The sequence below is a fragment of the Pseudophryne corroboree genome, chromosome 4, assembly GCF_028390025.1.
Source record: "Pseudophryne corroboree isolate aPseCor3 chromosome 4, aPseCor3.hap2, whole genome shotgun sequence".
Classification (NCBI taxonomy): Eukaryota; Metazoa; Chordata; class Amphibia; order Anura; family Myobatrachidae; genus Pseudophryne; species Pseudophryne corroboree.
Genome location: NC_086447.1, coordinates 294,553,069 through 294,569,330, shown reverse-complemented (window position 1 = coordinate 294,569,330; position 16,262 = coordinate 294,553,069).

Genomic DNA, 16,262 nt, shown 5'->3' with positions numbered 1-16,262 from the left:
AACATAAGACGTCGTCTTATATATGAGGGATGCACAGAGGGATATTTTGCCGGCTGGCATCCAGAATTAATGCAATGTCCATTCTGTCAGGAGGGTATTAGAGACCCGACACTGGACAGGTGATGCTGACTTTAAAAGGCACATAGAGCCTTATAAGGGTGAGGAATTGTTTGGGGATGGTCTCTGGGACCTCGTATCCACAGCAACAGCTGGGAAGAAAAATTTTTACCTCAGGTTTCCTCACAGCCTAAGAAAAGCACTGTATTATCAGGTACAGTCCTTTCGGCTTCAGAAAAGCAAGCGGGTCAAAGGCGCTTCCTTTCTGCACAGAGACGAGGGAAGAAGGAAAAAGCTGCACCAGTCAGCCAGTTCCCAGAATCAAAATTCTTCCCCCGCTTCCTCTGAGTCCACCGCAAGACGCGGGGGCTCCACAGGCGTAGCCAGGTACAGTGGGGGGCCGCCTCAAAAATTTCAGCGATCAGTGGGCTCGCTCACAGGTGGATCCCTGGATCCTTCAAGTAGTATCTCAGGGGTACAAGCTGGAATTCGAGGCGTCTCCCCCCCGCCGTTTTCCTCAAATCTGCCTTGCCGACAACTCCCTCAGGCAGGGAGGCTGTGCTAGAGGCAATTCACAAGCTGTATTTCCAGCAGGTGATAGTCAAGGTGCCCCTACTTCAACAAGGACGGGGTTACTATTCCACACTGTTTGTGGTACCGAAACCGGACGGTTCGGTGAGACCCATTTTAAATTTGAAATCCTTGAACACATACATAAAAAAATTCAAGTTCAAGATGGAATCGCTCAGGGCGGTTATTGCAAGCCTGGAGGAGGGGGATTACATGGTATCCCTGGACATCAAGGATGCTTACCTACATGTCCCCATTTACCATCCTCACCAGGAGTACCTCAGATTTGTGGTACAGGATTGCCATTACCAATTCCAAACACTGCCGTTTGGACTGTCCACGGCACCGAGGGTCTTTACCAAGGTAATGGCAGAAATGATGATACTCCTTCGAAAAAAGGGAGTTTTAATTATCCCGTACTTGGACGATCTCCTTATAAAGGCGAGGTCTAAGGAGCAGTTGTTGGTCGGAGTAGCACTATCTCGGGAAGTGCTACAACAGCACGGATGGATTCTATACATTCCAAAGTCACAGCTGGTTTCTACCACACGCCTACTGTTCCTGGGGATGGTTCTGGACACAGAACAGAAAAAAGTGTTTCTCCCGCAGGAGAAAGCCAAGGAGCTGTCATCTCTAGTCAGAGACCTCCTGAAACCAAAACAGGTATCGGTGCATCACTGCACACGAGTCCTGGGAAAAATGGTAGCTTCTTACGAAGCAAAATTCCATTCGCCAGGTTCCATACAAGAACCTTTTAGTGGGACCTCTTGGACAAGTGTCGGGATCGCATCTTCAGATGCATCGGCTGATAACCCTGTCTCCAAGGACCAGGGTATCTCTACTGTGGTGGCTGCAGAGTGCTCATCTTCAAGAGGGCCGCAGATTCGGCATACAGGACTGGGTCCTGGTAACCACGGATGCCAGCCTTCGAGGCTGGGGGGCAGTCACACAGGGAAGAAATTTCCAAGGACTTTGGTCAAGTCAGGAGTCGTCCCTACACATAAATATTCTGGAACTGAGGGCCATTTACAATGCCCTAAGTCTGGCAAGGCCTCTGCTTCAAAACCAGCCGGTACTGATCCAATCAGACAACATCACGGCAGTCGCCCATGTAAACCGAAAGGGCGGCACAAGAAGCAGGATGGCGATGGCAGAAGCCACAAGGATTCTCCGATAGGCGGAAAATCACGTCTTAGCACTGTCAACAGTGTTCATTCCGGGAGTGGACAACTGGGAAGCAGACTTCCTCAGCAGACACGACCGACACCCGGGAGAGTGGGGACTTCATCCAGAAGTCTTCCAACTGTTGGTAAACCGTTGGGAAAGGCCACAGGTGAACATGATGGCGGCCCGCCTAAACAAAAAACTAGATATTGCGCCAGGTCAAGGGACCCTCAGGCAATAGCTGTGGACGCTCTAGTGACACCGTGGGTGTACCAATCGGTTTATGTATTCCCTCCTCTGCCTCTCATACCAAAGGTACTGAGAATAATAAGAAAACGAGGAGTAAGAACGATACTCGTGGTTCCGGATGGGCCAAGAAGAGCTTGGTATCCAGAACTTACAGAAATAATATCAGAGGACCCATGGCCTCTACCGCTCAGACAGGATCTGCTACAGCAGGGGCCCTGTCTGTTCCAAGACTTACTGCGGCTGCGTTGGACGGCATGGCGGTTGAATTCCGGATCCTAAAGCAAAAGGGCATTCCGGAGGAAGTCATTCCTACGCTGATAAAAGCCAGGAAAGAAGTAACCGCAAACCATTATCACCGTATTTGGCGAAAATATGTTGCGTGGTGTGAGGCCAGGAAGGCCCCAACAGAGGAATTTCAGCTGGGTCGTTTTCTGCACTTCCTACAGTCGGGAGTGACTATGGGCCTAAAATTGGGTTCCATTAAGGTCCAGATTTCGGCTCTGTCGATTTTCTTCCAGAAAGAACTGGCTTCACTGCCTGAAGTTCAGACTTTTGTAAAGGGAGTGCTACATATTCAGCCCCCTTTTGTGCCTCCTGTGGCACCGTGGGATCTCAACGTGGTGTTGAGTTTCCTGAAATCACATTGGTTTGAGCCACTTAAAACTGTGGATCTGAAATATCTCACGTGGAAAGTGGTCATGTTATTGGCCTTGGCTTCGGCCAGGCGTGTGTCAGAATTGGCGGCTTTGTCATGTAAAAGCCCTTATCTGATTTTCCATATGGATAGGGCAGAATTGAGGACTCGTCCCCAGTTTCTCCCTAAGGTGGTATCAGCTTTTCACTTGAACCAACCTATTGTAGTGCCTGCGGCTACTAGGGACTTGGAAGATTCCAAGTTTCTGGACGTAGTCAGGGCCTTAAAAATGTATATTTCCAGGACGGCTGGAGTCAGGAAAACTGACTCGTTTTTTATCCTGTATGCACCCAACAAAATAGGTGCCCCTGCTTCTAAGCAGACTATTGCTCGCTGGATTTGTAGCACAATTCAGCTGGCGCATTCTGCGGCTGGATTGCCGCATCCTAAATCAGTAAAAGCCCATTCCACAAGGAAGGTGGGCTCATCTTGGGCGGCTGCCCGAGGGGTCTCGGCTTTACAACTTTGCCGAGCTGCAACTTGGTCAGGGGCAAACACGTTTGCAAAATTCTACAAATTTGATACCCTGGCTGAGGAGGACCTTGCGTTCTCTCATTCGGTGCTGCAGAGTCATCCGCACTCTCCCGCCCGTTTGGGAGCTTTGGTATAATCCCCATGGTCCTTACGGAGTTCCCAGCATCCACTAGGACGTCAGAGAAAATAAGATTTTACTCACCGGTAAATCTATTTCTCGTAGTCCGTAGTGGATGCTGGGCGCCCATCCCAAGTGCGGATTGTCTGCAATACTTGTATATAGTTATTGCCTAACTAAAGGGTTATTGTTGAGCCATCTGTTGAGAGGCTCAGTTATATTTCATACTGTTAACTGGGTATAGTATCACGAGTTATACGGTGTGATTGGTGTGGCTGGTATGAGTCTTACCCGGGATTCAAAATCCTTCCTTATTGTGTCAGCTCTTCCGGGCACAGTATCCTAACTGAGGTCTGGAGGAGGGGCATAGAGGGAGGAGCCAGTGCACACCAGATAGTACCTAATCTTTCTTTTAGAGTGCCCAGTCTCCTGCGGAGCCCGTCTATTCCCCATGGTCCTTACGGAGTTCCCAGCATCCACTACGGACTACGAGAAATAGATTTACCGGTGAGTAAAATCTTATTTTTTATGGAAAAAAAATGCGTGGGGTCCCCCCTCCTAAGCAAAACCAGCCTCGGGCTCTTTGAGCCGGTCCTGGTTGCAAAAATATGGGGAAAAAAATGATAGGGGTTCCCTCATATTTAAACAACCAGCGCCGGGCTCTGCGCCTGGTCCTGGTTTCAAAAATACGGGAGACAAAAAGCATAGGGGTCCCCCGTATTTCTGAAACCAGCACTGGGCTCCACTAGCCAGATACATAATGCCACAGCCGGGGTACACTTTTATATAGGTCCCGGCGGCCCTGGCATTACATAACCAACTAGTCACCCCTGGCCGGGGTACCCTGGAGGAGTGGGGACCCCTTCAATCAAGGGGTCCCCCCCCTCCAGCCACCCAAGGACCAGGGGTGAAGCCCGAGGCTGTCCCCCCCATCCAAGGGCTGCGGATGGGAGGCTGATAGCCGTTTTGTAAAAAAATGTATATTGTTTTTAGTAGCAGTACTACAAGTCCCAGCAAGCCTCCCCAGCAAGCTGGTACTTGGAGAACCACAAGTACCAGCATGCGGTGGAAAACCGGGCCCTCTGGTACCTGTAGTACTACTACTAAAAAAATACCCCAATAAAAACATAAGACACACACCTTGATAGTAAAACTTTAATGCATACATCCACACCTCCATATACACATACTTACCTATGTTCACACGAGGGTCGGTCCTCTTCTCCATGTAGAATCCATGGTGTACCTGTTGAAAAAATTATACTCACAAAATCCAGTGTAGAAGGCTCCTCTTGTAATCCATTTGTAATCCAGGTACTTGGCAAAATAAAAAAACGGACACCCGACCTCGCACTGAAAGGGGCCCCATGTTTTCACATGGGACCCCTTTCCCCGAATGCCAGAAACCCCCTCTGACTTATGTCTAAGAGGGTTCCATCAGCCAATCAGGGAGCGCCACATTGTGGCACCCTCCTGATTGGCTGTGTGCTCCTGTACTGTATGACAGGCAGCACACGGCAGTGTTACAATGTAGCGCCTATGCGCTCCATTGTAACCAATGGTGGGAACTTTGTGGGCAGCGGTTGACCGAAAGTAACCTCACCGCTGACCACAAAGTTCCCACCATTGGTTACAATGGAGCGCATAGGCGCTACATTGTAACACTGCCGTGTGCTGCCTGTCATACAGTACAGGAGCACACAGCCAATCAGGAGGGTGCCACAATGTGGCGCTCCCTGATTGGCTGATGGAACCCTCTTAGACATAAGTCAGAGGGGGTTTCTGGCATTCGGGGAAAGGGGTCCCATGTGAAAACATGGGGCCCCTTTCAGTGCGAGGTCGGGTGTCCGTTTTTTTATTTTGCCAAGTACCTGGATTAGAAATGGATTACAAGAGGAGCCTTCTACACTGGATTTTGTGAGTATAATTTATTCAACAGGTACACCATTCTACATGGAGAAGAGGACCGACCCTCGTGTGAACATAGGTAAGTATGTGTATATGGAGGTGTGGATGTATACATTAAAGTTTTACTATCAAGGTGTGTGTCTTATGTTTTTATTGGGGTATTTTTTTAGTAGTAGTACTACAGGTACCAGCGGGCCCGGTTTTCCACCGCATGCTGGTACTTGTGGTTCTCCAAGTACCAGCTTGCGGGGGAGGCTTGCTGGGACTTGTAGTACTGCTACTAAAAACAATATTCATTTTTTTACAAAACGGCTATCAGCCTCCCATCCGCAGCCCTTGGATGGGGGGGACAGCCTCGGGCTTCACCCCTGGTCCTTGGGTGGCTGGAGGGGGGGGACCCCTTGATTGAAGGGGTCCCCACTCCTCCAGGGTACCCCGGCCAGGGGTGACTAGTTGGTTATGTAATGCCAGGGCCGCCGGGACCTATATAAAAGTGTCCCCCGGCTGTGGCATTATGTATCTGGCTAGTGGAGCCCGGTGCTGGTTTCAGAAATACGGGGGACCCCTACGCTTTTTGTCCCCCGTATTTTTGGAACCAGGACCAGGCGCAGAGCCCGGTGCTGGTTGTTTAAATATGGGGGAACCCCTATCATTTACCCCCCCATATTTTCGCAACCAGGACCGGCTCAAAGAGCCCGAGGCTGGTTTTGCTTAGGAGGGTAGACCCCACACATTTTTTTTTTCATAAAAATAATACTTTCCCATCCCCTTCCCACTGATAAACATGCACGGATCTCATGGATCCGTGCATGCCTATCCAAACACGGGATAAAAAAGCAGGTCTGGTTTTTTTTAGCACTTTTTCACGAATTGTATTTCTGCACGGCAGTGTTTGGCTATTGTCGGCAGTGTTTGTGATTTGCACTTTTTAGTAAATTACCAATTTCTACCAAATTGCAGGCGTATTTGACCGATGGTGTATTGATTCGTGATTTTTTCCTAGGACTTCCAAAATATTACGAATGCCCTCATCACTGCCGAGATTTTTGCTTAGTAAATTCCCGACATGACACTTTGAAGAAAAAACGGCATCTCGGTCAAAATCGGGAGCTTAGTAAATATACCCCACTGTTTCCATTTCATGGCTTCGCTGAACCAAAGAGATCATTTTTGATAGAGAAAGGGGGGTCAGATCTTTTCCAGTATTGGGCTAGAGCTGCTCTCGTAGCAATAAGTATATGACCAATCACATTTGTTATGTCTTTGAACTGACAGAGGAAAATAGTGTAGAAGTGCAATTGCAGGGAGGTGAGGGAGCGAGTTTGAAGTGACTTGCTGGATCAGAGCAAAAACCTTAGCCCACAAGGGTTGAATCACGGTACATGCCCAAAATATATGAATCTGAGTGTCCTCCATCCCACAATTCATCCAGCAGAATTTAGAGGATTCTGGAACAAGGAAGGGAGATTTTTTTGCTGCGCCAATGTGTCTCAATTATCTTAAATAAATTTAAACAAAGCTAATGTCTTAGAGATAAGATCACAAGTGTCAGAAGTGTGCGCGCCTCTATAAGGAGTAGTGTGTTACTCCTATACTGATGAGCTGGAGAAAAAATGGGTGGAAAATAGAAGCGCTCAGCACTTACTGACACTGCGATCCAGGGTTAATTCACAACCAAAGGGTCCAAGGGAATTTTTGATATATTATAAAAAATATTTATTAAAATACAATAAAAATTGCACAATACACCAGATATATGTCTAACATAAAAACCCTTATCCTCACTGAATTTCTGTATCAAGAATTTTCTACACTCACATCAGTTGCAAGTGTGTGTCAACAAAAAATGTCAACTAGATGACTAGCAGCAAATAAATTGTAACAATTGTTGCAGTAAAGTTACCAAGGCTGTTTGTTAGACACTATTGAATGTTCAGTCAAACACAATTACTAGATGTGAAGATTAAATATGAATATTGAATACAATCATAGGCTCTATATTCAAGAGCTGTATTCTGAAACGTCTCAAAGTTCCAGGAGCCGATATAGGTGATAGTGAATGGTTAGATTACCTCTCCGATAGAGCTGAGTGGTCCCGAGCGTCCTCGGGTGAGCCCAGAAAGCCCAGATTGAATTGCAGAGTTGAAAGTGTTAGCCGTGCTGGCCGGGGTCCCGCTATTTAGCCTGTTATCCCTGGGCGTGCACCGCCCGTTGCAGTCTGTAGGGAGAGACAGGTGTGCGGCTGCTATAATGGAAAGCCCGCTGCAGGAATCAAATACTTAGTGGGACGCCTCGATCTCCCTGGACTGGCACCGTCCGTTGGAAATGTAGGGGAGAGAGGCTGCTGGTTATCCACTGACGCTGTACGGAGCTGGGAGTACGGCTGTGTCCTATCCTGGAGCCCGCACTGTTTGCTCCCGTAGATGGTATACCGGAGCCGTGCGGAGAGTCCCAGAAGATGCAATCAGTCAGTGAGGAATAAGGGGGAGGAGTCCTGACGCGTTTCGTCACGTGACCCGTGACTTTTTCAAAGATGACTCCCATAGCTGTGTGCACTCTATTTAAGGTGTTCATAATAAACCACCCGCATGTTTATTCAATTCAATCAGCACAATCAGTAATTTACCTTTTACAAGGCAATCCCTTCAAGACACCTATGGTTGTTTATACACTAATTATAACACTAATTATAACAACGGTTAGGTGGAGACTCTCTCTCTTCATAATTCCTGTTTATAGATACCTATTACAAGGCACTGCATAAGACAGTGTGAGACAATGGCGGAGTTAAAAAATATATATAAATAGAAAAAGAATGTATATATATATGAAAAAATATAATAATGTGCTAACACAATAAAAATAAGAATGGTTACATAGTAATAATTAAAATAATTCGATTTTTTATTATTATTTATTTTTTATTTTTAATATAGCAGCTGTCAACGGAAATCCACTGCATAGATTCAATATGAAATATATTAAATAAAAATACATTGACATAAAAAATGAAAATATAAAAAAAATATATAGATAAAGATAAAAATAAAAATCAAGAATGAAAAGAATCACCAATTAAGACTAAAGTAAATGAGCGTATAGACTGAGGAGACAATAAACACTGAGCCCAAGTGTTTTATGGTGATGGCCCTTTTTAAAGTTCCCATAATTATGATAAATTCAATAATCATGGGTAAACCCATTTTTGGGGAGGGGACTATAAATAGTTGTTCAAACTTCCGCACCTTTGTCATGGGTGGAGGGATCAATAGTCATTAATAATGCTCTGGCGATCCTATAATATGTGATCTGCATAAAGGACAACAGAAATAAGAAGAGACCCAAGGTTTCCTTATATCTTAAGGGAGGTCAAAGAGGACCAATGGCGAAGCAATAAATGTGGGAATGACTGAAATGGAGGGAACAGAGAGAAGAGGGAACAGGGAGGTGCCGATGTTCTATGCACTATGTTATGGATCAATTTCAATATATTCGTTGAGGCCCTCAGGATTGAGGGTCCGCAGCCGATGTATCCAGAAGTTCTCCCTGCGACATAGTCTGCCAAACCTGTCTCCCCCTCTAACTGTGGAGCTGATGATTTCAATACCCATAATTAATTACTAGACCTTTAGGGTCCTGATTATGGGATTGGAAAAAATGCTTTGAGATCCCATGTTTAAGAAAGCCCTTTAGAATGTTACGCCTGTGTTCCAAAAAGCGGACTCTAAGCTTACGTGTGGTCCTCCCTATATATTGGAGGCCACAGGGGCAAACCAACATATAAATGACATACTCACTGTTACAATTGATAAATGATTTAATCACATGTTCCTCTCCCGTGGCAGATGTAAACACATGTGTATTGTTCTGAATATATGAGCATGTTATACAACTACCTAGGCCACATCTAAAGCAGCCATTAGGTTTAGTTGTTAACCAGGCGGATGAAGAATTACAACTCTCACCATCCCCCCGTCTCCTGTCTATGAACAGACTAGGGGCGAGATGTTGTGTGAGGTTCTCTGATTTTTTAAAAATTACAGAGGGGGACTTGCCAATTTCTGGTTTAAGAATTTTATCCATGAGTAATATAGAGAAATTGTCATTCAAAACCTTTTTGATCTTACCGGAGGCACTGTTAAATTTTGAAATGAAATGTGGAGAATCTGCTTTGAAAGATGCATTCTCAACCCTGTAATGGAGAAGTTGTGTCCGATCCAGATTATTCGCCTTTTCCAGTGCAGAGTTAATTAGATCCACGGGATAACCTCTGGTTTTGAGTGCACTTGTGAGCTCAAGTGCTTGTATATTAAAGTCCTCCTGATTGCTACAATTGCGCCGTAGTCGGCGCAATTGTCCCAATGGAATATTCTCCATCCAAGGTTTAAAATGCATACTTTCAAAGTGAAGAAAGTTATAATTGTCCACTTCCTTCCTATAAGTCTTGGTGACTAAGATATCATCCACGATAGAAAGAGCAATATCAAGAAAAGAAATGTGCTTATTATTAACTGTGCATGTGAACTGTAAATTAAATTCATTATCATTAAGCTGGGTAGTGAAGTGTGTGAATTGTGAGTAATCCCCATCAAAAATAAAAAACAGGTCATCTATGTAACGGCCATAGAAGACGAGGTCCGCGCCCAAGTCCCGCCCCCATATGTGCGCGTCTTCAAACGCGCCCATATATAGGTTGGCGAAACTCGGCGCGAACCTCGTCCCCATGGCCGTCCCAAGTATCTGTAGATAATAAATTTTGTTAAAAATAAAATAATTATGAGACAAGATAAAGGAAATTGAGTCTACGATAAATTTACGTAATCTATCTGACATAATGTCAGTACTATTCAATTGATGTTCTATTACTGCTATCCCTTTATTGTGGGGAATATTAGAATATAATGAACTTACATCACATGTGACAAAAAAATATGAGTTCTTCCACTTGATCTTAGCCATAGAGTTTAAAAAAGCAGTGGTATCTCTGATATGTGAACGTAATGAAACAGCATGTGGTTGTAAAAAAAAGTCTACAAAATGTGATAAATTAGCAGTGAGGGACCCAACACCAGAAATGATAGGTCTACCCGGGGGAGTGATCAGTGATTTGTGTATTTTGGGTAAGTGATAGTAAGTGGGTGTGATGGGGTGTGAGGGAATTAAATAACTGGTTTCTTCTTTCGATAAAGCTCCATCGTTAAATGCATCTTGTATCATTGAGGTTAGTGCCGATAAATAGACTTTGGTAGGATTGCCTATTAATTTAACATAAAGATTACTGTCACCTAATTGTCTATCGGCCTCTAAAAGATAGTCTGCTGTGTTCTGAATGACAATACTCCCTCCCTTGTCAGCCGGCTTAATGACAAGGGAGGGATTTCTCATCAATTTCTGTAGTGAGTTTTTTTCTCGAATATGCAAATTCTGTTTGTACTTGGCTATCTTAGCTTCCCTGATACAAATATCATTGAAGTCATCGAGGGTTTTCCTATAGAATATGTCAATTTGTGGACTTCTATATTGCAAAGGAAAAAACTGAGACCTATTTTTAAATCTATTAATTCGTTGATTGGATCTTGCCACACTGTACAATGGTAACGGACATGACAAGGCATCACTCTCTAATTGTAGTGACTCAAGTAATTCAACGGCACCTGCATCTTGATCGTCTAATACAATGGGTGAACCCATTATTTTCATTTTATCTAGTTTTTTGGATGCAAAATATCTTTTTCTTGTCAATGTGCGGATGTATCTATTAAGATCAACGAATAAATTAAAATGGTCCGGGGGTTTAGTAGGGGCAAATTTAAGACCTCGGCTCAAAAGTTTGAGATCATCCGGACTAAGCTCCGTTGAGGATAAATTATAAATAGTGGTATTTTTTAGTATCTCGTGTCTCTCTTTTTTCCTCTGCATTCTGATTCCTCCTCGTTGGCCTCTACGCTTGGGTCTCTTCCTCTCTTGGGGGTGTTTAATCGTATTGAGCTGTATCTGTTCTGGTGGTAATATGGAGACAGAGCTCGTTGCTGTTTTCTCTGCTTCTCTAAAAAAACGGGACTATGGTTTTGTTTCTGTTGTGTTGAATTGACAGCATTATTGTTAGGGTGAAACTTTTGCTTCGGTCTAACCGCCATGACCTCAGCTTGTTGCCCATCATAATCATTTTGAGGTGGCCTATCCCTCTGGTTATTCTGAGGTGCATACCTCTGAAAGGTCCGTGAATTGGACCGATTAGTGTATTGCTGACGCCAGTTAGATCTACTGCGGGGTCTCCCTCTAAGGTTCTGTTTTTTATTATATGTGCGGACCTGGTTATTTGCATAATCAACGGTATCCCGTTCAAATTTCCGATTTTTACCATCAATAATGTCCCTCTCAAACATCTCCAGTCTATGATTTAATTTTTGGTCATTATGTTTATACTGTGGGTGTTCAGAATAAGTTAATAGTAATTTCTTAGTTTCCTCAATTTCCTTAGAGATGGTGGAGATCTTATCATTGCGATAGTTAATCAATAGTCCCATCAAGGCAAATGAGCACCCATCTAAAAGGGCGTCCCATTTGTCCTTTAGAATGGGATCATCAATAAAAGATAATGTTTTAAAAATCCTTAAACCCCTAGGGATTTTATGGCTTTTTACATACTTTTGTAGAGTAACCATATCCCACCAATGGCGTGTCTCAGCCTTTAATAGATCCTCTAGTGTATAGAAGAGAGTATTAAATTCCTTATCTCTATCAATCGAGGTTGGTGAGGAAGCTATGGTTACACCATTATCATTAAGTTCTTCCACATACTGTTGTCTCCTTTTTAGACGCTCAGAAAAACAAGTTAACTCCGCCATTGAATGTTAACAAAAAATAAATAAAAAACACAATTGCAAAATAAGGGATAATTGATAGGTTGACACCGGCAGCTGCAAACCAACACAAAAGCAAGAACAAGGAAGGGAGATTTTTTTGCTGCGCCAATGTGTCTCAATTATCTTAAATAAATTTAAACAAAGCTAATGTCTTAGAGATAAGATCACAAGTGTCAGAAGTGTGCGCGCCTCTATAAGGAGTAGTGTGTTACTCCTATACTGATGAGCTGGAGAAAAAATGGGTGGAAAATAGAAGCGCTCAACACTTACTGACACTGCGATCCAGGGTTAATTCACAACCAAAGGGTCCAAGGGAATTTTTGATATATTATAAAAAATATTTATTAAAATACAATAAAAATTGCACAATACACCAGATATATGTCTAACATAAAAACCCTTATCCTCACTGAATTTCTGTATCAAGAATTTTCTACACTCACATCAGTTGCAAGTGTGTGTCAACAAAAAATGTCAACTAGATGACTAGCAGCAAATAAATTGTAACAATTGTTGCAGTAAAGTTACCAAGGCTGTTTGTTAGACACTATTGAATGTTCAGTCAAACACAATTACTAGATGTGAAGATTAAATATGAATATTGAATACAATCATAGGCTCTATATTCAAGAGCTGTATTCTGAAACGTCTCAAAGTTCCAGGAGCCGATATAGGTGATAGTGAATGGTTAGATTACCTCTCCGATAGAGCTGAGTGGTCCCGAGCGTCCTCGGGTGAGCCCAGAAAGCCCAGATTGAATTGCAGAGTTGAAAGTGTTAGCCGTGCTGGCCGGGGTCCCGCTATTTAGCCTGTTATCCCTGGGCGTGCACCGCCCATTGCAGTCTGTAGGGAGAGACAGGTGTGCGGCTGCTATAATGGAAAGCCCGCTGCAGGAATCAAATACTTAGTGGGACGCCTCGATCTCCCTGGACTGGCACCGTCCGTTGGAAATGTAGGGGAGAGAGGCTGCTGGTTATCCACTGACGCTGTACGGAGCTGGGAGTACGGCTGTGTCCTATCCTGGAGCCCGCACTGTTTGCTCCCGTAGATGGTATACCGGAGCCGTGCGGAGAGTCCCAGAAGATGCAATCAGTCAGTGAGGAATAAGGGGGAGGAGTCCTGACGCGTTTCGTCACGTGACCCATGACTTTTTCAAAGATGACTCCCATAGCTGTGTGCACTCTATTTAAGGTGTTCATAATAAACCACCCGCATGTTTATTCAATTCAATCAGCACAATCAGTAATTTACCTTTTACAAGGCAATCCCTTCAAGACACCTATGGTTGTTTATACACTAATTATAACACTAATTATAACAACGGTTAGGTGGAGACTCTCTCTCTCCATAATTCCTGTTTATAGATACCTATTACAAGGCACTGCATAAGACAGTGTGAGACAATGGCGGAGTTAAAAAATATATATAAATAGAAAAAGAATGTATATATATATGAAAAAATATATAATCGCAGTGTCAGTAAGTGTTGAGCGCTTCTATTTTCCACCCATTTAGAGGATTCTGGCCAGATTTTATGCAATTTAGCTGGAGTGTGGTACAAATGATGTATGAGCTTAAACAGCATTTCAGAATGATATATACATTTGGACATCTTAAAAACATTCGTAAACAGCCCAACCCAATCTTCATCTGTAAGGGAAATGTGGAGGTCCGTCTCCCATTTAGATTGAATTGCTAACTTCTTGTCTTCCAGAGAGGACAAAAGAGTTCTGTACTGCATATAAATACCACTTTTTTTTTTTTTAAATATCTCTATTGGATTTTTTCCATAATAAAGAGCAGAACAATAGAAAGAGTACAGAGTGACTGTATACAAAGTACAAAATATACTAATACGGGTCAGGCAGAACAACAAAACAATTCCAACAATAAGATAGGCAATAACAATCCTGAAAGATGGAATCCATAAACAACCCAAGAGAGAGCTATAGAATATTGTAACCACCAGGCCCGGAGTAAACACAAAATAAATATACACATAATCACTCAATAAAACACATTACAATATTAAGAAAGAATGACAAAAACAAGGAGAAGAGTTAGAAGGGGAGGGGGGGGGGGGGGTCTGTGGTTGTCACTGAGAAATTCACTAAAAGATAAACAGGCACAGAAAATATACAATGGGAATGGAAGAACAATACAGGTTGAGTATCCCATATCCAAATATTCCGAAATACGGAATTTTTTGAGTGAGAGTGAGATAGTGAAATCTTTGTTTTCTGATGGCTCAATGTACACAAACTTTGTTTAATACACAAAGTTATTCAAAATATTGTATTAAATGAGCTTCAGGATGTGTGCATAAGGTGTATATGAAACATAAATGAATTGCGTGAATATACACAAACTTTATTTAATGCACAAAGTTATTAAAATTATTGGCTAAAATGACCTTCAGGCTGTGTGTATAAGGTGTATATGAAACATAAATACATTCTGTGCTTAGACTTGGGTTCCATCACCATGATATCTCATTATGGTATGCAATTATTCCAAAATACGGAAAAATCCGAAATCCAAAATACGGCTGGTCCCAAGCATTTTGGATAAGGGATACTCAACCTGTATTGGCATATTATAAGGAAAGAAGCAAGAAACACATGGAGCCTAAAGGGAAACTATGGGCTAACTGGGAATACAGAGTCTATGGTAGGATTCCCAGCTACCATTTCCTGTAGAAACACAGAGCATTGCGGTCCAAGTCAGAGAGAGTGGGCTGGCGTTCAAGGTATAGTATAGTAGTGAGTAGGGATTTGAGGTTCTCAAGGGAAGGGGAAGTTCGGAATATCCAATGATTTAAGATAATTTTTTTCCCCAGGGTCAATAATACATACAAAAAGAGAGTATAATGGACCTGGGAAGGGGGCAGGCGCCAGGCGGTAATGTTTAGGCCAAGGATTGCTGCTGGGTCCATAGGAAGAAGAATCCAAAAAGTAGACTTAAGATACCACAATACTTTATGGCAAAACCGCTTCACTTTGGCAAAAATGATGCATCAGGAGAGCATTGGCGCTTTGCACTTGGGGCACTGTCCGGTTTCTGAGGAAACCATATGTTTACGCTGCCCAGGCTGAGGCGTATCTACACATTGGCCAGGATGGCACTCGCCAGGGGCACCAGCCGAGGAGGGGTGCCACCCAAAGTGCCACCTGCGGGCAGCGGGTAGATACACTTTGTAGAGGCAGCACCTATGTCCCACTTCCCCTGGCATTTCCTCACCTGCCCAAGAACAACTATGGCAGGTAGCATCGGCAGCCAAGGTAATTGGTGCCGGGGTCCGGCACGGCACCGCATTACAATAAAGAAAACACTGCATAAACTTCAGCTCCCAGCAGCCCTTGCTGCCGGAGCTCACAGAAGCAAGCGCTGCTGGGAGCTGTAGTTTACACAGAGTTTTCTTTATTGTAATGTGGTGCAGTGCCGGACACAGTGGCTTCCTCCTCTTTCCTCTAATAGCGTGTGACACCGGCAAGACAGCAACCTACTTATTGAAACTGGCAATTCCCCTCAGCTGCTTCCATTCTGCCTAGCTCACTGATGCGATTGGTGAACTCTGCTGTAGGACCTGGCTTCTTCTGGGGTTGGTAAGAAGATCTGCCTCTGGATCTCTCTCTCTCTCTCTCTCTCTCTCTCTCTCTCTCTCTCTCTCTCTCGCTAACACCCACTCTCTTGCTCCTCTCTCTCTTGCTACTCTTTCTCTCTATATCCCTGACACCCTTTCTCTTTCTCTCTCTGACACCGTCTATCTTTCTCTCACTCCTCTCTTACTCCTTGATACTCTCTCTCTCTCTCTCTCTCTCTCTCTCTCTCTCTCTCTCTCTCTGTGACACCTTGTATGTCTTTCTCCCACTACCCTCTCTCTCTTGCTAACCTAGCAGTGACAGCAGTGGGGGCAGAGTTAATTTTATTGGTGGGGGCCCCACACCTTAGTTGTCCTGGGGCCACCACTAGCCTCTATCCGGCCCCAACAAGGAGCATCAGTGCTGCAGTTATAGAAGTACAAGGGGCTGCTTTTTATTGTATAATATGCAGCCAAGCTTATCACTATCGGGGCCAGCTTCTGTGTATTAATGGCTTGCCCTGAAATAGATTCACAGCAGTGGTATTTTTCATGGTGGTGGGCTCCTCTCCTGGGATCAGC